The sequence below is a fragment of the Sphaerodactylus townsendi genome, linkage group LG09 (assembly GCF_021028975.2).
Source record: "Sphaerodactylus townsendi isolate TG3544 linkage group LG09, MPM_Stown_v2.3, whole genome shotgun sequence".
Classification (NCBI taxonomy): Eukaryota; Metazoa; Chordata; class Lepidosauria; order Squamata; family Sphaerodactylidae; genus Sphaerodactylus; species Sphaerodactylus townsendi.
Window position 1 is genome coordinate 18,404,132 of NC_059433.1, and position 27,588 is coordinate 18,431,719.

Genomic DNA, 27,588 nt, shown 5'->3' on the forward strand with positions numbered 1-27,588 from the left:
AGAAATCTGTAGTCCAGTCCTTGCTATGCTAGTTTGCGACTTATACAGATTTGATGCAATTTCATAGGGACTGTAAGGCAGAGTGGTTCTGCCAGGCCCACGGTTGAGGACAGAAATGGTAGTTCCTCCTGCTGGCCTCCCTTTATTCTTCTCCCCACCTTTTCCCCTCTACCCCGACACAAATGATAAAGACAGTGGTTAGAGAGTATTGTTTTGATCGATTCATCCTCAAATTTAATGGCCACAGAGTATTATTGGAATTTTATGGCAACATTATGGGTCTTATAATGATATTGTTTATTATCTTGTAAAGTCTTATTGTAAGCCGCCCTGAGCCCTCTAGAAAACAAATAATTAAACAAATAAATAAAATAGTCCCACTTACGGTATTGAATTGCTATGATCCAAAATGTACTACTTCAGAACTGCACGGACTTATTCTAAGCCCGTGCTGGTCTAATATAAAACCAAAATGGATTCCTGTGATATACACAGTTGTGTAAAAGGGATCATTCTGACAGGGAGAGACTTCTCAAATTGCTCCCGGATCCCATTATGGAAATGTGAATAGAGCAGAGGGAAAAACCTGTCTAACTATGCATAGAATATATTTCCCACCTGATTAGAAAACCACAAACAGCGCCCATTTTTCTGCAATTAGGGAAGAAGGGCATCCAATTTGATTTGGGTGTGATTTACAATCTCTCATCTTGGAAACTGAGAGCCAGGAACTAAAAGAAAACCTTGGAAGGCTGGTGGAGCTGATGGGAGTAAGTTCTGATCTAGAGAACAGGAGAAAACATCACAAGTTATAGGACACAAGTTATGGATTTGTAAAACAGAGAAACCGAGCAAAAGATGGTTATGGCAAGAAATGTTCATTTGGACAGTTAGATGTTGGCAGACCCGTGTTTATACAGACTTGAGGGAAAATAAGACATATTAATGGTGAAAAGGAGTTGGAATTTTGTAGTGTTTTCATTTTCATTTTATTACATTTGCTATCCCGTCCTTTCCCAGCCAAAGGCCAGGCTCAGGGGGGGGGGGGGGGGGCTGACACACATAATTAAAACAAGAAATCCATATCAAAATCAAATTTAACAACAACAATAGCAATCAACCACAATAAACACCAACATTAATCTATGTCAATGATGGTGACTGATTAGGGTACCTGTGAGGGCCCCAAGATAGCAAGAAAGGAATTTGGGGAGAGAAGTGAAGGGCAATGGAAGCCTGAAAGAACATTTGGTTCTGTACAAAACTGCAGTCACCTTTGACCTGTACTCCCCAATCCTTGCCTTGGAATACAAATTCCCTAATCCTATTGATACAGAAGCCCCTGCTGCTACTTTGACAGGCAACACAAAGGAAACTGGCCTACTAGCTAACCTCCAATCAGCAGCAATCGTGCGTGTGCCCTCAACTCTACTGCCCTCTACAGATGCAGATGCTTCTCTAATGAGAAGGGTGTTCACAGTTCTGCAAGTTACCAGCAAGTAAGGACAGGGCTGTTGTAAGCATGACGGAAACTTCAGCAAGGCACTGTCCCTTCAAACTCAACGCTGGCTGCGCACATTACTTACACTCTATGAACACGTGCAAGCATCTGTAGCTCATATAATTTTCCCCTCAGAATCATGTTCTGGTTTGGTTGCTGGGCAGAACTTTGTTTATACTTGAGCGTTTCATTTTCAGACACGCCAAAAAAAGGATAAAATTCAGTTCCTGCCACCTGAAGATAAATCCCATACAAGATGTATTCCGCCTCCAGGAGAATGTGATAAGATCTTCCATTGGGAATAGGTTCATTCCTCCACTACTGAAACTTCTGGCTCAGTTTGCTTTCTAGAAAGCAGAGGGTTACCTTCACAAAAGCACAAGGTAGGGTCAAAGGTGGCCAACCTATGGCTCTCCAGATGTTCATGGACTACAATTCCCATCAGCCCCTGCCAGCATGGGGCTGATGGGAGTATCCCATGGTATCTGGAAAACTATAGGTTAACCACCAACTGGAAGTAAAGTCAAAACAACTTACTTTTCACAATAGGGAAATCTTTTGTTTATTAAGCCCCTTTGTGTACATCGGATTGTATTAGTTAGGCCTTCTTTAACATTAATCCACCAGTGCTTAAAAGCAGGTTTTTGCCTTTTACGTCTCCAAATGTACAGAACCACATACACTTATGTGCTCCATGAATAAAAGACTTGCATTTATCTCCAATTAAAATCTTGTGTAAATTTATATGCAAATGCAGAGATCGCCCAAGGCTTCTGGCAACCTGCCAATCCAGTTTTTTTAGCGCTGGGAAAGTTATGCATGCAGGGCTGCCATAAGCATTAGCATGTTAGAATTTGAATTGGAAACAAACAGAGAATTTTTGGCAAATTAAGTGATAATATTATTCATAACTGTAATGGTTTTAAAGGAGCAGAGCAAGACAAACACATTCCCATCACACACCTCCAGTAAACTGACAGCTGAAACAGGCATTCTGTCTGACAGTGGGCCTCGTCCATCTTTCCTAAACAACAGGAGTTCTTCTTTAAATAGCCGTCACCAGTAAAATAATGTAAGATTACCCAGGAGCGTTCTGTAAACATTTAATAGGATTCTCTTACATTAGTTGAAACTTTAAGCTGGGACTGCAAAGCGAAGGTTCCATTGAATACTTACTGTGAAGGGCCTTTCTACTGGACGGCGTGGGGATATCTTGAAAGGGTGTCTTCTTCACCAATTGCAAGGAGGCAGGAACCAATTAACAAACTAACACCCATTTCCTGTGGAGGTCACCAAGTCTCTGTGCCTCAGTATTCTTTCCTGCCTGCAGGGAGCGCATGGTTACTAGCTTAGCTCCTGAGGTGCAAAGCGAAGACCTGGCTCTAGACTCCATGGGCGCAAGAACTCAATTTCCCCACCTCTTCCTTCCCTTGGCAGCCCAAAATGCCCCCTGAAATTCTGTTCCTGGGAGAGTGGGGACCCCCCCTGCAGGAACAGGAATTTCTTCTATCTACTCTCTTTTCAGAAAAATGAGTATCAATAATAATTTAATATCACAGAACGGTTTCCAAATGGGAACCTTAATGGTGGTTGCTTTGCTGCAGAGCAGGGGAATTACCCCTAATATAACTTATGGGTGGTCATCATGAATGTGTGTGTACATAGTTAATTGCCACCAAGTTGCAGCTGACTTACGGCGGCCCCATCAAGCGGTTTTCAAGGCAAACAAGAAGCAGAGGTGGTTTGCCATTGCCTTCTTCTGCAAGGTCATCCTAGTGGTCTCCCTTCCAAGGAGTTACTCTGATCAGCTTACAAGAGCGGATGAGATTGGGCTATACCAGTGGTTCCCAAACTTATTTGGCCTACCGCCCCTTTTCCAGAAAAAAATGTGCCAAACATAAGAGTGAATTTTTTAAAAATTTTAATAGCAATTAAACAGAAAGATATATGTATTAATGTTTCAACCTGTGGCCATCACCGCCCCCCTGGATCGCTGCAGCACCCACCAGGGGGCGGTGGCGCCCACTTTGGGAATCACTGGGCTATACCATGCTACCTTCTCTCCCCACCACTACAGAAATGAGGGGGGGGGGGAGAGAGAAGGAGAGGGACAGAGGGAGAGGGGGGGACGAGGTTTTTTGTCTTATATTTATTACAAATTAACCTTGTACAGTTTTTTGGGTGAAAGAGTGCATGCAGATCTCCCGGAAATAAGATTATGCAAGCTAAACAAATACCTGCAGATGGGTTTAATTTGAATAATGTATTCCAGTCGCAGAACGTCAAGGTTTCTTACGACAGAATTCAGGACAGAAAATGAAAGGTTCATCTTTGTCATCTCCCCTGTGCTTTTTGGTGTGGTAATCTCCTTTAATTCACACAAAAGTCTTGAGAGCTTGTTGCTTCTCTATGCAGGATACATGGCGAAAGAGTGCTTCTCTTTTGTTCTCTCTAGAATTTCACGAAGTTATGGTACTTCATATTGTACTGCGGCTGTGATTCGTGCACGTTGCCAGGACTTGTTTTTGTTTTGGCAAAATATTTAGCCTGCCTGATGTTCAGCATTTTATTGTGCGTGCTTTTCAGTACTCTGTTTGTTCCACTGTGTGCAGCGCATCTCTTCGTGTTTGGAAAGATTTCACGTCTGCCTCAGGGAGGCCTCTGTTTTCTTTCCTCCTTGATTCCACTTGAAAGTGTGTATGTCTATAGCGTGGCGTCCTTAATGTTGCCATCTATTTAACAATTTTATGTACAGTTCAGATCTGTGTGCTGCGTATTTGTTGGGGAAAAAAATGTAATTTGGTCCATAAGTGGAAAGAAATACATTAAAGTATTTCTTTCCCCAAGGAGTTTTAATAGCTGTTGATGTAATTATTTCTCTGCTCGACCTCCCTGTTATGTGTATCTGTTCTCAGATGGCAGATTGCTTCTATTATGTACCAGATTCTTCCAATGTTTTTTTGTCTTTCTGCTTTATTCTAAATGATCTAATTTTTCCTCTAACCTTACACATCGTTATTTTCAAAGGCTGTTTTTAGCTTCTTGATATTGGACTGAACAAGATTACCTTTTTTTTAAACTCTATGCTATCAAAATATAGCTAGTTAGGGTAATGCGCCAGACCTTTTCCTTTTCAAAAAGGTTATGGCTAAATCTTAGAAATGCCTAATAGTGTTAAGCCTCGTGTTGTTGAGAGTTGGTTTAAGAACATGGTTTTAAGGATTAAAATTCTGTGGCCTGGGCTACACCAGAGGGCAATTTTTTTTTTTAAAAAAAAATCTTTTCTCAAAGGCAGTTTCTTTTAATATCTTTGTTGATGAAATTAAATTCTTGAGGTCTTTAAATTCTTTGCGATGCTGAAGAAAATTGCAGCTGCAGAAGGATGAGAAGCAGCTGTTGATGGAAGGGAAAACAGACTTGAAAGTCTGAAGTAGTTAATCAGATTGCTTTCCATATTTGAATTTCAGCTTTCAGGAAATTACCCTCTAGTACCGTGGTGGCGAACCTTTGGCACTCCAGATGTTATGGACTACAATTCCCATCAGCCCCTTCCAGCATGGCCAATTGGCCATGCTGGAAGGGGCTGATGGGAATTGTAGTCCATAACATCTGGAGTGCCAAAGGTTCGCCACCACTGCTCTAGTACATTCTCCCCCTTTTGGGTGGCTGCACAGCCATAGAAATATTATACAAGTCAACATCGGCTCCGTCTCTGGAGAATGCTGCATGAAAGTACAGCTCTCACAAAGCAGAATTTCGCAATTTTTTTTTAAAAAAGAAACCTGTAGTGAAGCCCCTACAGAGGTCACTTCCTTCGAGATGGTCTCTTTCACACCAGTTCCTCTTTGGCATTTTAATGCCTCAGCCAACAGGGTCAAACTGAATGGAATATTAGCTAAAATGCTGCTGTGTTATTAAAGCCAAAGTTAAACCATTCCTGAGCAAGGGCCAATGTGTAGGTATGCTTAAAATGGTATATTGTCCAGAAAATACTCAAAAGTATAGATTATCGCATAGCTTTTTCTGCGTCGCACAGGACTATTTGGAAGAAGCATGTTTCTCCCTCCTGTTCTCCAGGCATCTCAAGACTTTGTGTCTACGGTTCCACAAATTTGTGTGCATGCGTGCGTGTGTGCATTACGTACGCACGCACGCACGCACGCACGCATGCACGCACGCACGCAGAGATTGTTTGGGGCCAATTTCAAACCAAAAGATGGCAATTTGAGTGGTTTGGTTCTAAACTAAAAATAAAAACCTCGGTGATGGTAAAAGAAAAGGATAATGAACAAGGAAATTCTGGAGTATGCTTTTAAACTTTCATCTGCACAGCATAGCTTGGGTTTCTCTTGTTCCTTGTAAATACTGCCTGGTTGGGAAAGTCAAGAGATTTAAAGTAGCACTGTTTTTGGACAGTGACCAGTTTACTGATAATAAAAAAAAAGTTCATTTCTATTTCTGGCAAAGCAAGCAAATCCAGGAATTGGCATTGTATTCTCTTGAAGATGTCGGTTTGCCAAAAACTCATGTATTGCTTTTGGCTGCTCCTTCTGACAGAGGAGTCGTTTTGGAGAAGAACTGAATGAGAGGATGGTTACTGTGAAGAGAGGGATTTTTTCCCCTTCTCTAAATATTTGTATAAAAGACACAGAGGAAGAAAATAAACCAAAGCGGGTTTTTTTACGTTTCAACTTCCATTGCAGCCTTTAATCTCTTCCTTCTACTATCCACTCCGAACTCCAGGAACCTTTTGTTTTTCTGCCAACTGGTTAAATTTGATCAAGTATAGTGAAAGGGATGCAATTAGTGAAGCAAATAATAGGAAGTATTCAAAAAAAATGATATAAGTATGTTTCAGATAAAGAATATGAACTTTTAAATGGATGTTCAGGTTAATTTTAAGAATAACATGGTCGCCACAAGAGAAATCCCAGATGGTGACTCTTTTCCAAGATGGCAGCTATCTGGATTGAAGTGTGCAATACTGGAGCATTTCAACTTGTAGATCACTGGCGGGAAAGTTCCTTTCAAGATGGAAAGTGATTGATTTGACAAAAACAAATGCACAAAACACGCTTATCAGGCAAATTTTTACTACATGCAAACTTCAAATAATATCAGAAAATGGATCTTCTTTTCTCAGGACCTGTTATAGAAATGATGCAATGAGATTTTGTATCTGCTGTAAAGTTCCAGGTCTGTAAGGCAGATATATATGTCATTCCCTTTGTTTATAAGTGCCTTGTAATCAAGAGTTGTTGTATGTCTGCCGTCTACAAATCTGTGGGTATCAAATTCTTTATGTATTCAAGTAGCCTCATTGTACTTGTAGGTTGATTTGCATGTTGCTGAAGGCATTTTCTCCTATTGTTACAGGAGTTATAGCAGAATTTATTGCTGTCATCTGGTCTGCTTGGAATTGGAAAACCTCTAATTGTTGGAATTTTCGACGGGGCGTTCTCCAGTGTTTTTAGATCTTGTTGGTTCCTATTACCATTTTTCCTGACTCACTTCCCCCTGTCCTGTTGAAATAAAGATCAGCTTTCAGACTGGACTGTTGATGCACATTGGATACAATGTCATATTGGTTGTGTTTTGCAGTGGCATAGCTACCATGGGGCAGGGAGGTGCGCGTTGCACCGGGTGCACACCTGGGGGGGAGGGCAGCAAAAATGTATTTTTTATATTTTTAGTGTTTTTACTTTGTCGACTGGCAGGGAATGCAGTTTTTAGGATAGCGGCACCACAATTTCAGAATATCATTCGGCGACACTCCTGATGGTACCAGCCAAGTTTGGTGAAGTTTGGTTTAGGGCAGGGGTAGGGAACCTGCGGCTCTCCAGATGTTCAGGAACTACAATTCCCATCAGCCCCTACCAGCATGGCCAATTGGCCATGCTGACAGAGGCTGATGGGAATTGTAGTTCCTGAACATCTGGAGAGCCGCAGGTTCCCTACCCCTGGTTTAGGGGGTCCAAAGTTATAGACCCTCAAATAAGTTGCCCCATCCCCCATTATTTCCAACGGGAGCTAATAGTAGATGGGGCTCCCTTTTGAGGGTCCATAACTATGGACCCCCTGAACCAAACTTCACTAAACTTAGGTGGCATCATCAGGAGAGTCTCCTAAAGATACCCTGAAATTCTGATGCTGTTAGCCTAAAAACTGTGCCCCCTGCAGGCTGAAAACTGAACAAAGCACACTTTTAAAAGCACAAAAAACACAAACGAGCGGGGGGGGGGGGCAGCAAAACTCCCATTTTGCACCGGCCTCCATTTCTCCTAGCTACGCCTTTGGTGTTTGGTACAATAGCCCTGCACTTCAGGAAGGATACCATCTTCAGACCATGTTGTTATGTGTTTACTGGGTTATGCAGTTTCTGATTACATGCCCTTTATTAGTAGCTTATTTTATGATAGTCACTTCAGCTTCAAGAATTTGAAGAAGCAGTAACATCTCGCTGAGAATTGCAAGGGCTGGCAGACTTCATTGCTGTTATAATTCTTGAGGCTCATGCTTATAAGATACATCTTCCTTGTTTTCTACTGACCATCATGCTGATTATTGAAGCAGGACATGTTGTTTATGATAGGCTGATAGAAGGAACATCTTTGTACACTAACAGTGAAATCCGAAGCGGATCTACTGAAGTCTACTCAGTGGGGCTTACTCTCAGGAAATTGTTCTTGGGATTGCATTGTAAATGGCTCATTTCAGGACAACGATCTATATTGCTATTTTGATCTCTCTCAACCTAATTTTAACAATTTTTAGTGGCTGGCTCATAAGCTTGATCACTTAGTTATTCTGAATATCCTTTCAAAAACTTGTTTGTGGAATTCACTAGCTACATCTGGTTGTAATTTTTCCAGAGCCATTATGTCCCTGAATTTAATGGAAAGTTAACACATACTGCTAAAATTGTTGTTTGCATGACAGTTAGAAAAGCCCTTCAGCATGGCACACTTTGAACATACAATATAATCCAGAAAATTATTTGACCATTAAGATTAACACTCAGTGGGTATATGCATGTATAATCAAAATTTATAATGCAGTAGATGATAAGGGTTTTTTTTGCTGTGACTAGAGTTAGGATTGCCATTAGAGGGTTAAGATAATAGACACCATCTTGGATTTTTGAGTGACGTGTTAATTTTAAACAACTGTGCCACGATAACAATCCCTGCTCATTATAATGCTTGTATAGGAATCTGAACGAGTCTCATGATTTTTGTATTTATTTGCCCTATTAAATTATGTAAAGTGTTGTCATATCAATAAGATGTCCTTTCTGTTTGCAGATTTAAAGTATACAGCTTTTACTTGCACCTAAAGGTTCTAAGTTAAACATCAGTATTTTGTGGAGTAGGTTTATGGGGGTAAGGGTGGTGGGATATGAATATTAGCTATGAGGGACACAAGAGCCCTCCGGGGGTAGGGCGGTTTATCAAATCGAATAAACAAATAAACAAATAAGATAATGAAACAAATGCCAGAAGTTTAGAATTATACTATGCCTTCTGGCTTAAGAAACATGTTTAAAAGCTTGTCCTGTGTTGGTTTTGCCAAATCTGGCATATTCTTGGACTTGTGGATACAATTAGTGTGGCTGTATAAAAGCTATGTGTAATCCATTTTGGTCATAACTGACCCATGGGTGACATCCCATCATGTTTATAGCTTCCCAAAATTCAGGAAATGTTTTTTAAAACTCTAATCTGCACTCAGGTAAATGGGTTGTTCTTAGGGGGAAGATGTGTTCCCTAACTCCCAAGATTAGGATTTTAAAAGCTAGCACTAGCATTTTAAGTAGTGGCTGGAAATGAATGGATAGGTCTAAGGAGGATTGTTCCCTTCAGTTTTTATCGGTTGTCAGTATTGTGGCTGTATTCCAGATCAGCTGTACTTTCCAAATAATCTTCATAAACAGCCTTCATATAGTATGTTACAATAACCTGACCTGGAGCCGGGTGAGTGTTACATATTCAATCATTACATAATCTGTGCAGAGTACATTGCTACGATAATTATTGCAAATAACTACAGAAAGGGCAGAGCATCCATCCCTCCTCAGTTATCATGCAAACCTTCTAGGATTTTATACGTGAAGCCATGACTCTTAAAATGTTTTAAAGCACTATTATGAAGAGTACTTATAGGCTAAAGGAAACCCGCTCAGCTGCACATGGTTTTTAAGAAGCCTTTGGGAATAACACTGTCCAGGAAATTTGTTATTGACATAAAAAAGCCTTCTTCATAGGCTACATAGAACATAGTTCGATGGCTGGTGCTCCAAGACACCTATTTAAATCATCCATAAATTTAATACCGTTGTCCTGGTATTTCTGAATTCTTTATTCCAGATTTTGTTAGCCTAGGCTAGAGGAATGTGTTAAAAAACAAAATCCTTCCAAGAAACTTCATGCTATTGCAGCTCAAATATTCTTGTAGGCCAAACAATATTGACATAGTTGAATCCCAGCTGAAATGCAAATGTGTGGATCCTTCCGAGTTAAACTAGCTAATGCCAAAGTTATTAGGGCATAAAATCAGGAATGAACATGTGTAAATTTGGGTGGTTAGATCTGCTTACTTAGGAGTGTATTTGTGTTTGAGGAGTGCATATGAAGAGCGTACTGATTAATATGTGAAAACAGGAATTGAAGGAAGGGAAGAAACTATAACATGCTAGTCATGAGTATGTGGATTGTTTAATGCTGCTTTAAAAAGGGGGGTAGGAAGTAACCTGAGATGTATACAGAACGACAGTGTTTTTCATGCGAATAAATTGACTTTCTGCCAATATGAAATTTTGTCAGGTATTTGGGCAGGAATTCCCGCTCAAGGATTTCCTGCCGTGCTATCCTCCTCCCTAATTTTAAAGAAAGGTACCTGTTCAAAACAGAATTTAAAGACAGCCAGGAGAATCTTTTATGCCATAATCTTGCTGGATTGCATGAGCGCTCAGATTTAGAAGAGCATTGTTGTGCCTATGTTTCTTTTAAAAATGAAAGATATCTATTTCACAGAAGAATAACTGATGACATTTTTAAAAAATCATCTTAAAACATCATGGCTTTATTGTGAGTACAAACACACACACACACACACACACACACACACACACACACACACACACACACACACACACACACACACAGAGTTGTTATTCTTCTTTCCCACAAGTTAAGAGTGGCATAAATGTTTTCCTTCCTTTCATACACATATGAGACAGGCTTTTGGCTGAGTGTCATTATAGCTCTCTTCAGATACCTTCCCAGGATGGAGGATTGTAGCTAACAGAAGAATGTTGTCTGTGTATTGACCTCTTGCCTGTTGGATCTAGGGTTGCCAGCCATTGGGAAGAGGATGGGCAGGACATTGGAGGGGGGTAATGACTGTGCGGTGTCACTTCTATCAAATATCCCGGAGTGACATCATGGTGCTGGTGTGACATCAGTGCAATATTCTGAGGTTTGGACAAAATGCTATAGTAAAACAGTGCAGTTTTTTCTCTGAATGGTGAGAAGACATCTTGTCGGTTCTTCCCACCATCCAATCAGGGAAGCAAGAAATATTTTCTTCTACTGGATGAGGGGGACGTCTTTCTGGGTGTTTTCCCAACCGGATCTCAGAGAGGCAGGACTTTAAAAACTTCCTGTGGTCTGAGTGGGCGTCACCTTTGATCTTCAGTATTTTTTCCTGCCTTCACAGGGAGAGCAGCTCTTTGTTTTAGCTCCTCTGCTCAGAGTTACCATTCCTGTCTATTGTTGATCTGTAAGGTTTTTGTGTGTGTGTCTGTGCTGTGTGCAGTGCCTATCCTTTTGTGTCCTTGGGTGCTGGGTGAGCTTCCTCAGTGGAAACTGGGACTCCCCTTCCCCCCTCCTTCTTCCCCAATCAGACGTTGCCATGTCGTCTGACCGATTTTCTCCTGAAAGGGAGACATTTTTTCGGTCCTCTGCAGAGAGGACCAGGGCTGCCTCCAAAGCTCAGTGCCCTTCCCAGTAGCAGAGCGACCCAGCGCTGCTGCGAAAAACAGCGGGAAAGTCCCAGGAGCCAGCTGCAAAAAAGGCCCGGCGAGAGGACGCAGCTCCTAACCCAGTGATGGCGAACCTATGGCATGAGTGCCAGAGGTGGCACTCGGAGCCATCTCTGTGGACACATGCACACAGAGTTCATCATGTGGGGGGCGGAAAATCACCCCCCCACACACACACACACATCTATCGTACCCAAAAGAAACGGAGACTGGAGAGCCATCTTAAACCTCAGATTCGTCAAAATATAAAATGTGCACCGGGCGCAGTTTGGCCCAGCTACACCTCTGGGTCATTTTGTCAGAATCCCAGAATGTCTTGCTGATGTCACAACAGCAGTGTGACCTTACTTCATTGAAAGTGATGTCATGTCATTGGTGCAGCAACATTTATCAAAAATTTTCCCCCAGCTGGCATTCAGTGGGCCAACTGACATGGACAGGGAGGTCAGGAGGTCTTCTATTTGGTCTCACTGTTTTGACACCTGGTCTCACTGGTTGGGCCTTCGGGCTGATATACACGCAGCAATTTTGTCTGGTTCTGTGGATACCTCCCCCCCTTTCTATATCCATGCAATTATGGTGATCCATGTTGTTCTTCCATATAGTTCTGTGAACTGATTTTTGACTTGGCAGCCATTTAAAGTTGCAAGAGAAATCAGCGACTTCTACTTCTGAACCGTGAGGTGAGGTCATCATCATCATAGTTTATTTACGGTCATTGACCAGCAAGATCCAAAAGAATTAAAATCATAAAATTTATAGATATTACAAATATACAGATTAAAACAGTTAACAAAATTCAGATAATAGGCCTCAGGAACTCAGAACATCAGCTCAAGATAATGAGTGGAAGGTCAGTCTAATAATAATTAATAATAAGGATTAGCTGGCAGAGCCAGTAGTGCTCTGTTGGGCCTTCCTGATTTTACTTGATATCCAGGCAAACTTGGCAACAGAATACGTTAGATTTTTATTGGTACCTGATAACAGTATTTTAACCTTTTCTTTCTCTTGGAGGCGAAAGGCATCTTGCTGGGTGCTTTTCACCCCGTATCAGGGAGGCAGAAGAAGAATTTCGTCACTTCCTGTCGATGCTTAGAGGCCATTTTTAGCCAGTATTCTTTCTGCCTCGTCAGGGAGTGCACGAGATCCTGGTTCCTCTGCACCAGAATTCTTTTTACCTACTGTTATTCAACTATTCGTCTCCTGTCTTCACCTTCTTTCCATCTATCTTCTTTTCTATCTACAAATTGTAAGTAGCAGGGTCGGGGGTCCTTCTAGGAGCTTAGTTCCCAGTCTTTTAGCCTTCCCGCGGAGAAGAGCAAGATGGACGCGCAGCGTTTTTCTCCCCCTAGGGGATACCACCGCTCCGCTGCAGAAGCCACTAGGGCTTCTAGGAAAAGAACACCCACCCCAGCCCCCGAAGCACGAGCCGGGGCTCCCAGCCACAAAACCGGCGGAGGGAAGAACAAAGAGCCGCCCTCCAAGCGCGCCGCTCCGGCCGCAACAAAAGCGAAAGTGCAGCCGCGTTCTAAGCGGCCAACGAGCGTCACTCCCGCTCCCTCTTCGCGCGGCGATCCGCGCGCCGCTGCCCCCAATCCGACCGCCTCTTCCAGCAGACGGCCAGAAGGAACTTCTCCTCCCGCCCTCCCAGAGCGCGACAACAGCAGCAGCTCTTCCCATGGCGCCAGAGGGGGAGAGAGAGCCGGCACCGACACCAATTCAGGCCCTACTCCCGAGGAGACCAGGCAAGAGGGCGGCCCAGAGGGAGGGGAGGAGTGTGCTATGGAAGGGGTGGAAGAAATGGTGGATGCTGAGACCCCTTTCGACTGGCAGTCCCTCACTCCTGCTGACTTTGCCAGTTTCCTCAACAAGGCTATTGAGGACAAACTGCACCAAATCCAGGAAGAAACGCAAGCCAGCACCTCTGCTACATTGCCTTCTGAGACAATCCAAGCACGCAGGCATGGGTCTAGGGGTTACCCTAGCTCCCCATTGCCAGGTCCAGGTGGCTCATCACAGGGACGCACTAGGGGTTACCCTAGGTCCCTCCAGTTGGACCCCTCCTCCAGTCATGGGCACACTAGGGGTTACCCTAGATCCCCATCTCCAGATCCACGGCTGTCTAGGAACACCTCCAGACAGCCCACCCCAGACCCTCTTCACTTTCCTGGTGATGAGGAAGACAGTGCAGAGGAGGATGATCAGTCCAGACCTGAACAGTTTTCAGATTCTGAGGAACTTCCTCCCATTCCTGACACGTCCCACAAATGTTTCAAGGATGAGGAACTTGCCTTCCTCATAGCCAAGACCACCTCTGCCTTGGACCTGCAGGACACCGAGGACGCTCAGGTTCCAGGGGCAACTGCTTCCTTGCCCCCCATCAAAGGCTGCCCCAAAGGAAGCCAACACTTTTTTCCCCAGGATGAAGACCCCCAACTGGTCTTTCCCATTCCAGAGTTTTTCATTAAGAAAATCAAGAAGGAGTGGGAGGCTCCTGCGGCCAACAAACACACTCTCTCCTCAGTCAAGAAGCGTTATATGGTACCCGAGTACGTTAATTCCATCCTTCAGGTCCCCCTAGTGGACGCCCCTGTGGTGGCCACCCAGTCGGCTGGCCTTCTGACCAAGGACGGAGAGGGAAGCATTAGGACTCCGCTTAAAAGGTCCCACGAATCTCTGACCAATTCCATCAAGGCACTGGCTCCAGCTTCCACCGTAGCTAGAGCACTCCTGGTGTGGGCCAACAGAGCTCCTAGAGCTTCTTCCACCGCGAACAAGCCGCTCGCCACACTGGACGCAGTGATCCTATCGGCACGTGCCATGGCCTCCACCCTGGTGGCCAGACGAAATGCCTGGATCAGGGCTTGGCAAGTAGATGCTCACTCCAAGACCCTCCTCTCCAGTTACCCCTTTCATGGCAAGACCCTCTTCGGTGAGGACTTACAACACATTCTGGTCGACTCTAAGGACAAGAAGAAAATCCTCCCAAAATTTCTTCGTTCGGATGGGAACAAATCCTGGCCTAGGACACCCTTTCGTTCCCAAAGAGTTCTCGCGAGAGCCCCCAGGGATGGCAAGGCATCCAATTGGTCCACCAGAGACTCCAGGAATAACACCTGGACCAATAGAGGGTCTGGTTCCTTTCGTAGACGAGGAAACTTCAGGCCAAGATTTGACAAGAACAACCGGAATGAGGGAAATAACAAGTCCTGACTCCCCCCCGGTGGGAGGTCGTCTCCTTCTTTTTCAACAGGCATGGCACCACAGCCATTCAGACGCCTGGACGAAAGAAACGGTCTCTCAGGGCTACGCAATAGAATTCCTCTCCTTCCCTCCAAACACCTTCCTGCCATCTCCCCTCAGTCGGCGAACAGAAAAGGCATTGAGAACTCTGCAAGCAGTCAACCATCTAATGTCCATCCGAGCAATAGAAGCAGTTCCCACGGAAGAGACATTCTCCGGACATTACTCACACTTCTTCACCGTCCCCAAAAAGAGCGGGGACTGGAGAGCGATCCTCAACCTCAGGAACGTGAACAAGTTCCTCAAGCTCCGCAGGTTCAAAATGGAGTCCCTCCGAACCATCTCAGAGGCCCTCAGACCAGGAGATTTCATGACTTCCCTGGACCTAGCCGAAGCCTATCTCCACGTTCCCATCAGACACTCTCACAGACAATTCTTGAGGTTCGCAATCCAAGACAATCACTACCAGTTCCGGGCTCTTCCTTTCGGACTCGCTTCTGCTCCCCGTGTGTTCTCCAAGATCCTCCTAGCACCGATCACGATGCTTCGCCAGCAGGGGATACATTATGACACCGCATTCTGGATCTACTCGCTCGCCAGCTTCCAGAACAAGGGAAAAGGCCTCCCAGGATCTGAAGATTGTCATTCGGACCCTAGAACATCACGGGTTCCTGATCAACAGGGAAAAGAGTATTCTCATCCCAACGCAGCGGATCCTCCACCTGGGAGCGGTCCTGGACTCCAACAAGAACGCCCTTTTCCTACCAGAGGAAAAGATTCAAAAGATCCAAAAGTTCGTCAGGTCAATCTTGCAACCCAGGTCAACAGCACTACTCCTTCTGGTCAAGCTCCTAGGGATGTTGATCGCAGCCATGGACCTGGTTCAATGGGGACGGTTCCACGCCCGCCCCTTACAACGCCTACTCCGCCCCTTCCAGCAGGATATCATCCGCAAGAGGGACAGACCCATCCTAGTTCCCGCAACCACCAAGAAACAACTTCAGTGGTGGCTCTACCGACGGAACTTGATCCAGGGCAAACAATACTTGCATCACGACCAACTGCAAATCTTTACGGACGCCAGCCTCCAGGGATGGGGAGCCAGCCTCGATCACCATTATGCTCAAGGCAAGTGGGAACCACTACTCTCCAAGCTCCCGATCAACGTCCTGGAGGTAAAGGCCATTCTCCTGGCGCTGCTAGCCTTCCAACATCTCATACAAGGCCAGCATGTCCTCATTCGGACAGACAACATCGCGGCCAAGTCATATATCAACAATCAGGGAGGGTCCCGGTCCTCTCGCCTATCCAAGGAGGCCTCCCTGATATTGACTTGGGCCGAACTCAACGTTCAGAGCATCAAAGCAGAACACATCAAAGGATCTCTGAACCTGAACGCAGATTGGCTGAGTCGCCAGACCATCTCCCATGCGGAATGGTCCCTGAACAGGAAGACATTCCTATTAATCACTCAACGCTTCGGCCATCCGACGGTCGATCTATTCGCCACAGCGCAGAACGCTCAGGTTCCTCAGTTCATGTCAAGGTTTTACCATCACAGAGCCTTAGCAGTGGATGCCCTGGCCAGCCCTTGGCCTCCAACCCTTCTATACGCCTTCCCACCCATCCCAGTCATACCGAAATTACTCCGGAAGATCTTAGCGGAGAGGGCCCGAGTAATCCTGGTGGCACCCTCTTGGCCACGGAGACCGTGGTTTTCCACGATACAGGAACTGGCCACGGAGCAACCGCTCCAGCTCCCAACATTCCCAGAACTGCTCCATCAGGGACCCCTTCTACACCCCAATCCGGACTGGCTCAAGCTGACCGTCTGGCTGTTGAGTGGAGAAAACTAACTGCAAGGGGGTACTCCAGAAAGGTGACCAGTACCCTGCTGTCCTCCAGACGTCCATCCACTCTCAGAATTTACAACTACACTTGGAAGAGATTTGTCAGATGGGCCAGGGCCAGAGCCATCGATCCTGAATCTCCTACACTGCCTTCGGTTCTAGAGTTTCTCCAAGAGGGGTTCGAACTCGGCCTAAGGAGTAACACTCTGAGGAGACAAGTCGCTGCCCTCTCTACAGTCTGGCATCACTTTCAGGGTCTCCCAGCCAGCCAGCATCCGGACGTTGTTAGATTCTTAAAAGGGGTTCAACAATCACAACCTCCTGTTGCCCACCGCTTTCCATCCTGGAAATTACACACGGTCCTCTCGGCCCTCACCAAGTCACCCTTTGAGCCGATCCAGACCATCCATCTCCGATGGCTCAGGATGAAAACCCTGTTCCTGACAGCCATCACGTCAGCTAGAAGGGTCTCGGAGCTCAGCGCCCTGTCTGTTAATCCCAACTTGTGTGTGTTCCACGACGACAGGGTGGTCCTTCGCATGGACCCCACCTTCAGGCCCAAGGCCGCATCCTCCTTCCATCTGCAACAGGACATTGTGCTACCTTCATTCTGTCCACGCCCTTCTCACCCGAAGGAACGTTCCTGGCATAACTTAGATGTTAGGAGGGCAATCAAGGCGTTTATCATTCGGACGGAGTCCATCAGGAAAACGCAAAGCCTCTTCATCAACATCTCTAATCCCAAACTTGGCCATGCCATGTCCAAAGCCTCGATTAGCGCCAACCTCAGGTCCTGTATTATGGAAGCTTATAGAGCTTTAAACCTCCCAGTACCCGAGGGTATCACTGCCCATTCCACCAGGTCAGCTGCTACCAACGCTGCCTTCAGGCACAATGCCTCTGTGGAACAGATCTGCAGGGCAGCTATCTGGTCTACCCCCTCCACGTTCGTTAAACATTACAAATTGCAAGCGTGGGGGGCCTCCGACACAGTCTTTGGGCAAAGAGTATTGGAGCACATCATAGAAGCCTAACGACTACCCACCCTAAAGAGGGACACTGCTTTGGGAGGTCCCAGCAAGATGCCTTTCGCCTCCAAGAGAACGGTCCATTGGTTCACTTACCGTGAAGAGACCTTCTCTTGTGAGGCAGAAAGGCATCTTGGCCCTCCCTGTAGGTCGTTAGATGTAGTATGTGCCTCTCAGAAACGAATGCTCCTGCCGACTCCTGATAGGGAGTTATAGTTATAGTTATAGTTACGGGCTAGCTGTTAGGCCCTTACGTTTGGTTAGCGTAGCAGAACTGTTTTCCATTCTAACTGTTACTAAGTTCATGAGCTTTTTCCTCCTTCTGTGAAACTCTCGTTATCTATGGCTTTGACTCTAATGACTCGGTCAGTCGAATACTGGCTAAAAATGGCCTCTAAGCATCGACAGGAAGTGACGAAATTCTTCTTCTGCCTCCCTGATACGGGGTGAAAAGCACCCACCAAGATGCCTTTCTGCCTCACAAGAGAAGGTCTCTTCACGGTAAGTGAACCAATGGACCGTTCTTAGCCAAAGGAGAGTTTGTCTGGTCAAAGGACGTATCTCATCATAGTATGAGCATTCAAATAATATATGTTCCGAGTTTTCAACACCTCCTATTTGACAACTGCAAATTCTACCCTCAGTTGGTACTTTGTTATAAATCCCGTTGGTATAGTTAGACGAAAGGGCGTGAGGTGAGGTCTACTTCTGAACTTAGGTCTAGCTTAGCCATGGAATCAGTGGTCAGTTTAAATAGGGTAGTAGGGTGTTGTCAAATGGACATCTGGGTAATTACTGGGTAATTAATATACTGTAGTGTTTGAATTATTTATTTCTCATTGTAAAGTTTTAATATTGTGAATTAAAAATGCGTGTTAGCCTTTGGCCAGGGATGGCGAGATATTAAATCAGATAAGTAAATAAATAATAATAAGATGAGTCTTTCATGCATTGTTTTAGTTCCCAAGCTAATAAAATATCACTAAGAGAAATTACTCTGAATATTGTGGGATCAAACAAGATAAACATAACAATGCAAGAGCGCTTTATTAATTACTGTTGTAAAGAAAGCCCGTCACTGTTCCTTGTAGTACGGCCAGTCTCTCTATTGTTGAAAGGTAAAAAGTAGATTTTGGAATGCTGAAGAATTATAATGATTAGTCTGCAGTTGTTTGGTATCTTTGCATGATTGATGTCTACCTTTATTGTGTAAATTATCAGTATATGCCCATAATTTTTATATAGTGTTTTTTTTCTCACCAATTATACATGCTCAATTAAAAGCGATAGGAATGCAAATGTTCCACATAGTGGTATTAGCCATCAGAAATTGCTGGCAAATGGTGTGGTTTCCTAGCCGGTGGGTAAAACTATTACGCTTCTTGTTGCAGCTTCAGATCTGGAATGAGAGAGAAATTTTGGCAGTTTGCCTGAATTCTCTAATATTAGTAAACCTCTAACTTTGAATGGAGTTTTTTTTTTTTTTAAAAAAAAGCTTATTAATATGTGGAAGACCCTATGAACAGTCACCACAATATCATGTCTCCTAACAAAATAAGTACCACATGCGTGAGGTTCAGTGGATTCCGTGCATCATCTTACATCTGCTCTCTCCTCACGTACAGCGTAGACAATTGATGGCATGTTTCCAGCTGGCATGTTTCTTGAAAAGTAGCGTGCACCTTTGGCTCTGTCGTTCTTTTTTTCTCCAAACATGATTGTGCAAGTCTCCCTAAATCCATCAGATAGGAAATATTCCTTTGCTATGTAGAACAAACTGGCAAGAGGAATTCTGTGGGTGATATGTATTGTTGTGCATCTTCCTTTTAAATAATTGTTGGCTGAGGCCTCAGCAGAAGAAGATATTCAGTGCTGAAGAGATCAGCTTCTATTAACTATCTGCTATCTGGAAGTGCATTTTCTGCTATCTTGTTGGTGCCTAATAGATCATCCTTGAGTTCTTTGACAGCTAATCAGGTCCACTTTCCACACGCCTTTCCCCTGATAAGTGACATATTGTCTGAATGCAACTGAGAGGGGGAAAAAATGTATGTATCTGGCGTCTTATCAGGGATTCACAAATGTTGGTTGGCCTTGGTAACCTGCCATTATTTATGGTTGCTGCTTCCCTTGCCAACGTGCTACAGGCAGACAGAAACTAGAGTGGGACTGGACAGGCCAGAATTGAGGTGGGCAGCATGTGAGACATAGTCAACCAGTCCGGAGTCAGGGCTGGCAGCAAGCAAAGGCGTGGTCAAGGCAGTCCGAAGTCAAGACACAGGCAGGAGATCAGGCAGGCAGGCAGGCAGGCTGAGAGCTGGAGGTCAGAGGGAGACCAGGCACATGGAGCTTACTAGGAAGTACACTGGTTGCACCCAGACAGATCCAAGTCCAAGGCAGGGTTTTTACTAAAAGTTCTGGCTAATGATTCTGCAAGAACTCAATTCTTCTCCGATGCAGATGCCTCCATCTGGCAGCGCTTTCTGCCATACTTTGCAGCAACGTGAGCACTTCTCCTTTGCCTCTGCAGCTGTAGCCTCTGCCTTTGCCTTCTTTGAACGGCTGGCTCTTGAGATTCCTGAAGGCTTTCCTAGCTGTGTGGCATCAGGCTCTGCCTGGGCTTGCAAGGAAGGAGTCGGAAGTGGCTCTGTTGCCTGCATTTCCTCGTGAGGCGTCAGCTCTGAATGCCCAGTGTCTTCAGGCTCTACATCAGAGTCCTCAGTGCCCAGATCAATGCCCAAGAGCGACTTATGATAGCCAAGTTGCCAGAAACACTTACACTTTGGCACATTCATTAATGGTGTTTGAATTCTAATGCTCCAATGTCTCCTGTAGGAAAATCATATGTTTGGATTTGAACCATATACCAAAACCTTTATTAGGCATAAAACCAGTGCCAAGAATTTCAAATACAATAAAAAGATCATTATTGCTCAACTTGCAGTACACCGAGCAAAAACATAGCAACAGCTTCAGATATTTCCACACTAGAGCTATTTAGAAGCTTAGCCATTTTTGTTTGTTTGGATTTGAACATTGATGGTTTGAGGGATTCAGCCTTACTCTAGAACTCTGGTTAATGCAGAGGCATAAATGTTTACCGTACGTGCTAGAACAGTGATGGCAAACCTTTTTGAGACCGAGTGCCCAAATTGCAACCCAAACCCCACTTATTTATCGCAAAGTGCCAACCTGGCAATTTAACCTGAATGCTGAGGTTTTAGTTTAGGGGAAAAAATGGTTGGCTCCCTCTTCCTCCGCCCCACTCGCTCGAGCAGGGGCCAGCCTGCTCTAGCCATCAAGTCCTGCATGCACCACTCTGTGCCTCTCTAGCATCTCTGCCTCCTCTGTGCCCCCCCCCCCCTTGGGCAGCAGCCACCCAGAGCACAGGCACCAGACCCGCCAGCTGAGTCGTCCCTGCTCACCGTGGTGCGTGCACATCATGCTCAGTGGCCCAGGCCAGCCTGGGTGTGTGTGTGTGGGGGGCTCTGAGTGCCACCTCTGGCACCCGTGCCATATGTTCGCCATCACAGTGCTAGAATGTCACATCAGAATCACACTGTGCTGATGGAAGCCTGTTTGCCAGATGAGTTTTGGATCGCATGAATAGTGACTGACAGTTCATTTGTGTAATCTCTGTTCTGCTTTCCAGCTGAGGCCAGAATATGTATTTCTACAGAAAGCAACATGAGTTGTTGCTCTCTATTTATCTTTTTATATGTGAAAATGTAGTAGAGAAGCATATTCTGAGGCCCGTACAAAGGTATTGGTTGTGTTAATTCAGGAATAACAATTGCTGGTTGATTGAGATTACCATTTCATAAACTAGCATGCCTTTAAAATAAGCCAAAAACCAGTCTTCTGCCGTTTCTTTGTGTCCAGAGGAATATTTAAAGTGTTTTAATGAATAAACTAATCCTGTATGTTTTTCTTGAGTGACAATTACATGATTTGGTGAGGAAAAAGGTGACGAGGAACCGGTCATCAACAAAACAAACACATTCTTCTTGAGTTTATGTTGAAATAACAAGGATGCCTGCTACTTGGATGTTGAAAGTATTAGTTTTAAAATACTGACATGTTGGCCATGTAATATTAAATATTTTTGGAAACCATTTTTCTGCTTCACTAGGGATAGGAGACCTGCATGAACAAAAGTCTGGTGGGATGGGCTCTGTAGTCGGGGGTGGGGGGTGGTGCCGACCCCTGTGGGGAACCTGGGGATCCCCCGGAATCACAGTTCGTCTCCTTACTACAGGGATCAGTTCCCCCGGAGAAAATGGATACATTGCAGATTGGACTCTATTGGCACTGTATCCCACTGAGGTCCCTGTTCTCTCTAGATCCGTCCCCAAAACTCAAGGAGTTCCCCAACCTGGGTCTGGCAACTCCAATGAACAAAAAAGCTGACTGGAGAGAGAAGTTGTTTACTTTATAAGCAGCTGGGTATTCGTGTAGTAGTTGAGTGACATGTGTGTTATATGAGTACTGACTGATTAATAGGTTTGCTACATTTTCTTGTCCTAGGATGTGTATTGGAAGCTGAACGAAGCAAATGGAGAACCACTTATATCTTTTGGGCATCATGAGTTTAAAATTTCCCTGCCAAATATCTGCTTTCAAAGCATCGGGCTTTTTTTCTCCTCAGGTTATTAATTCACTGTTCTTTGGCATCTTAGCAAAAAAAGTTGTCATGTTGCAATGCAGCCTAAAAGTGCCTGAGTGTAAATAGAAAAATTGTGCCATTTGACATATTTATGGAGTTTTGAAATGTAACATTTCTGTCAGAAAAAGTTTTCTGTAGGGAAAAAACGCAAGAATTTCCAAATGCTTGAGAAAGAGTTGCAAACTGCTATACCCTGTGCTTCCACAGTACAAATTTAATTTTTGTCATTTGAGAAACGGGGAAAAAAAATAAAAGTTGAAGGTGGGGAACAAAAATGTGTATGAGGTTTTTTTTCAGTATTTCCCCAAATTTTTCAGTTTTTTTTCAAGACCTTGGCCCCCTCCGCACACGCAAAATAATGCGTTTTCAAACCACTTTCACAACTGTTTGCAAGTGGATTTTGCTATTCCGCACAGCTTCAAAGAGCACTGAAAACAGTTTGAAAGTGCATTATTCTGCATGTGCGGAATGAGCCCTTGCTTGAAGAAGTGTTTTGCCTTTTCTAAAATAGAAAAATATTTCATAGAAGGTTTTTTCAGTGGTCCTTCCAACTTTTCCAGTTTTTTTATCAAGAAAATTAGGGGGAAAAATAGGGGATAATTTTTTCCCTTAGAAAAAAAACATGTTTTTATTCTGTTTTTTCCTCTGGACTGTCGTATCTTGCATTCTTAATCTCTTAAACCCGATTAAAGAGATTGAGCAGCATTTCCTCTGCAGCAAGTTTAGGGGAACCCTGAAAATGGAAACCATACCCAACATGACAGTAAAACATGACATGTAATGTACAGCATATATAGCATGAAAATGTACTCTTCAAAATACGTCATGAGAAATATCACAAGCATAACATACCTGCCTCGTGGCTATTTTGAATTCACAGTGTGAGGAAAAGTTGTCGAGAGGAGAGGAAGTACAAATATTTAGCCACGGTCTTCGTCGTGAGCTTGGAGTACACTGGATTATCTAGGGCAGTATTTCTATCAGCGTCAGCAAATCACAAGTAAATCTCAGACGTGGCATCATCCTTACTGTATCCTACTGGAAAGTAATACGTGACATCTGGATGGTGTCTTGGTTACAGAATTGGGATTAGGAACCTTATTTAAAGACTGAAACTGTGACGTATTTTCAAAGGCACTGACATGAAGCAAAGCTGTTGCCGTCCTAGTAAAAGTATTTCAAGGAAGGTGAAGGAACCAACAGCAAGTTAGGGTTTCTTGCTAGTCTTAAAAAAAAAATCAGTCTTCAAAGAGAAGGCTTCTGCTAATGAAGAAAGGTGAATCTTCTAATAGGACTTTGCTTTACAGGTGGTAATTGCCCCCCGGCCAATTCTCCCTCTTTGTTTAATATCAAGACAGCTATGTTTTCTTTCTGCTCTCGCTTTCCAAGGCACACCCATGTTGTTATTGCAGGAAGGATCTCTGATTAATTTCTTAGGCTCATTCCGCACACGCAGAATAATGCACTTTCAAGCTGCTTTCAGGGCTCTTTGAAGCTGTGCGGAATGGCAAAAACAGTTGTGAAAGCAGCTTGAAAGTGCATTATTTTGCGTGTGCGGAATGAGCCTTAGATTTTTAATCTCAAGGGAAGGGTGACCATTCATTTTGCTTCTCTACCCTGGCAGTCTTTATTTATTTAGAAATGAGTTGCATTCAATACCATTTAACCCAATTAAGTGTGCAGCATATACTGGCTGTATTTAACAACACACATTCTGAAGACTGAAGGGCATTTCAGTTTTCTTAAAGGCTCAGCTGTTTTTCCCGGTTTCACCCCCTACCCACTCACACACTACGCTTATCCACTATAGGTTTTCTGTCGCCCCATTTGCTGATCCTGAGGATGCACTATCTGAGAACAATATTTTCAGGCGATTCAGTATCCAGCAGCGGAAGCAGGAAATCATCAAAAATGTTTCCATAGTTCCACCATGCCCCTAGCATTTACTCTCTCTTTCCTCTCTTTTATTTTTGTACTGATGAAGGGTACTAGATAACACAGAAGCTTGCTACAGTGTTAGATTTGGGTTAGTTACTCCTGCCTATATCAGTTGATTTCAGTGGACAGACTAGAAGAAGAAGGAGAGTTTGGATTTATATCCCCCCTTTCTCTCCTGCAGGAGACTCAAAGGGGCTTACAATCTCCTTGCCCTTCCCCTCTCACAACAAACACCCTGTGAGGTGGGTGGGGCTGAGAGAGCTCAGAGAAGCTGTGACTAGCCCAAGGTCACCCAGCTGGCGTGTGTTGGAGTGTACAGGCTAATCTGAATTCCCCAGATAAGCCTCCGCAGCTCAGGCGGCAGAGCGGGGAATCAAACCCGGTTCCTCCAGATTAGATACACGAGCTCTTAACCTCCTACGCCACTTCCGCTCCTAGAGTGATTCTGCATAAGATTGTACTGTCAAACACGTTATGAATTCCTAGTTAATATGTCTTAAGGCAGGGTCAAGGATTCTGATTTATGACTGATAATTTGAACAAAAAACTGCATTGTGCCAAATCTGTTGTTGCTCCATATTCACTATGATCATTTAAAAAAAAAGATACACAAGTTTCATTTGATAGCAGTGTGGATATAAAATGAGCACTGGTCCTTTCTTCAGTGTGGAGGGAATGATACTGAGATGTATCTATAGCTTAAATGTTAGAAGGAATTTAGAAACATGACATTTTGCATTTCTGTGCTGTAGGTTGCAGTGACAAAGGATAGCAGCCCGCTTTTCCTACGGTTGCAGCTTTTTAACAAAGCAGGGTTAACTTTCTTCCCAGATGCAAAGAAAGGAAATGATAGAGGAACTCAAGTCTTATTCGCTATAATAAAAATATCGTTGAATCAGTGGCCTCTGCGTTTCACCATAAACATGGACGTCGCACAGACATGTCGGTGCAATGGCTACTGTTTCAGATGTTTGACATGCTTATACTCAAAAAGCTGACTTGGCAGCTGTCCAATAGATTTTTTTTTTATAAAGGCTCAGTTGGTGGCTAGATACCCAAGCTGTCGGGACTGTACTTTCCAGTAATTGTTTTGCAGCAGAAGCCCCTAATCCGATCTCAGCAGTAGTTTAAAAGAAAGCAAGTCTGTTGTTAAAGGTGAGTTAGTGTTATTTAATCTTGTGGTAAAGGAACAGAGCTGTGGTGTGTGGCTAGGGCTGCTTGATTTTTCCTTAGGAGGGGGGAATCAGATCAGCCAGTGGACTTAACCCTAGATTTGAGTCTCTTCTCATTCACAATGTTGTTCAGTTTTTGGGAAAGTTATCCTTTGGACGGGAATATTGAAGCTATGTCTTTCAGAAGTGGGAGATCAAATAAAATGTTTCGTGTTCCAGTATCTTTTCTCTGTGAAATTAATTTTTTTGCTTGCAGCCCCTCAAGTTGGATTGAGTTTGTTGTGTGTTCAAGCTGTATACTCTATGCATGTATAATAGAAAACAATGTAAGCTGCTTTGGGTTCTGGGGGACAGAGGGGGAGTCCAGGCATAAATAAAACAAGTAAATAAAGGAAACATTTCTTCTGCGTCAGTCTTCAGGTAGACTACTGCTTGTAGTGCATAAATGGTGAAAATCCTGGCATCTTCCCATCCACTGTTTGTTGGTGTCCATTCCCAAAAGGTCTTTCTCGTGCTGCCACCTTTAGCTTTTCATACCTGAGAAGGTAGCTCTTGTATAGGGTCTTGCGATATATGGCAGTTCAAACATAGCTTGAACTTGGCATTTCCAGCAATGTTCTACCATAGAGTTACTGGTTTTGCTAAGTGTGAATTTATGTTCGTGCATCCACCCACCCACCCACCCACCCATCCAAGATATGGACATTGTACTTGGCAAGTCCTTTTGCCCCAAACATATTTTGACCTATTTGACCAAATGCAGAGAAATTGATAGCCTGGCTTTGTAACACAGTAAACACTTAGCTGGCAAAAGGATAACCACCAAGTTCAATAGATGGTGTAACTCCTCTTCTCTAGGGTGGTGAAGGCCATCTTGGTGGGTTGTACTTCTTTACCATCAAGATGGCCTTCACCACCCAAGAGAAGACCCCTTCACGGTGAGTATCCAATGGTTCGTTCTCTAGGGTGGTTCCGGCCATCTTGATGGTAAAGGAGTACAACCCACCAAGATGGCCTTCACCACCCAAGAGAAGACCCCTTCACGGTGAGTATCCAATGGGCCGTTCTGAGAGAAGATGGGCTGTTGTGGGTTTTCCAGGCTGTGGGCCATGGTCTGGTGGTTCTAGCTGCTAACATATCGCCCACATCTGTGGCTGCAATCTTCAGATGCATGCCCCACAGTAAGATGTGTTTCTGTGGCACAGAACTCTTTGATTCCTGGGATCTGTAGAATAATAAACCTGTTGCAAATCACCCTTGGTCTGTGTGTTTAAATGAATGCCCAAGGCCTTTTAGATTAGCACTGGTACAGTAAGTACCCATATGCATTTGGCAAACCAGTACAGAAGATGAGTAGATGGGAAACTGCTAAAAGCATAGAAGGCATTTGTCAGCCAGATGTGACCGTTCCGTCTAAAATTTGCACACAACATGTACGGCTTTAGCAATATCAGCCACAGCCAAAGCGCCACACCACAAGTTATGCAAGGGCTTTGAATACTGGAATGTTTCAACAGCGTCAGCTCCTCCCACACACTATATGGCAACTATTTTAAATGTGTTGTAGTAGCTGAGCTGTAAAGTGGAAAGTTGTGGGTCTAAATCTTGCTCAACCACAGACTGTCTGGGTGGTCTTGTGCAATATGAACTTACCTTACAATGTTGCTGTTGCATTATACTGAAACATCACTTTAGAGCAGTCAAAATTAGTTCCAGAAATTGTTCTTCCTTGCAGTAGCACTGGCATGCTTGCATGGCATGATTTTTCCAAGGAGTTCTGGATGCTCAGAGAGAGCTGGATCCTGATAATATTGTTTCTGTTAAGGTAAAAGTGTGCCGATGAGTCGCAGCTAGCTCGGGCGATTTTCTGGGCAAGAGATGAGCAGGGGTAATTTGCCATTGCCTAACTCTGCATAGCAACTCCAGTCTTTCTTGGTCGTCTCCGATTCAAGTACTAACTCAGCTGAGCTTCAAAGCTTTGATGAGCTCAAGCTAGCCCAGGGGTCGGCAACCTTTAACACCCAAAGAGCCATTTGGACCCGTCCACGGAAAAGAAAGCACTTGGAGCCGCAAATACTTTTTGACATCTAAAATGAAGATAACACTGTATATATTCTCATGTAGGGAGAAGTTCCCTTCTTTGGG

The 27,588-nt window shown here is 44.2% G+C and overlaps 1 protein-coding gene across 1 annotated transcript in view; it reads left to right on the forward strand.

Moving 5' to 3' along the window:
* JARID2 (jumonji and AT-rich interaction domain containing 2) overlaps positions 1-27,588 on the forward strand; it is a 263,241-nt gene that overhangs the window by 100,656 nt on the left and 134,997 nt on the right. The window lies entirely within an intron of this gene.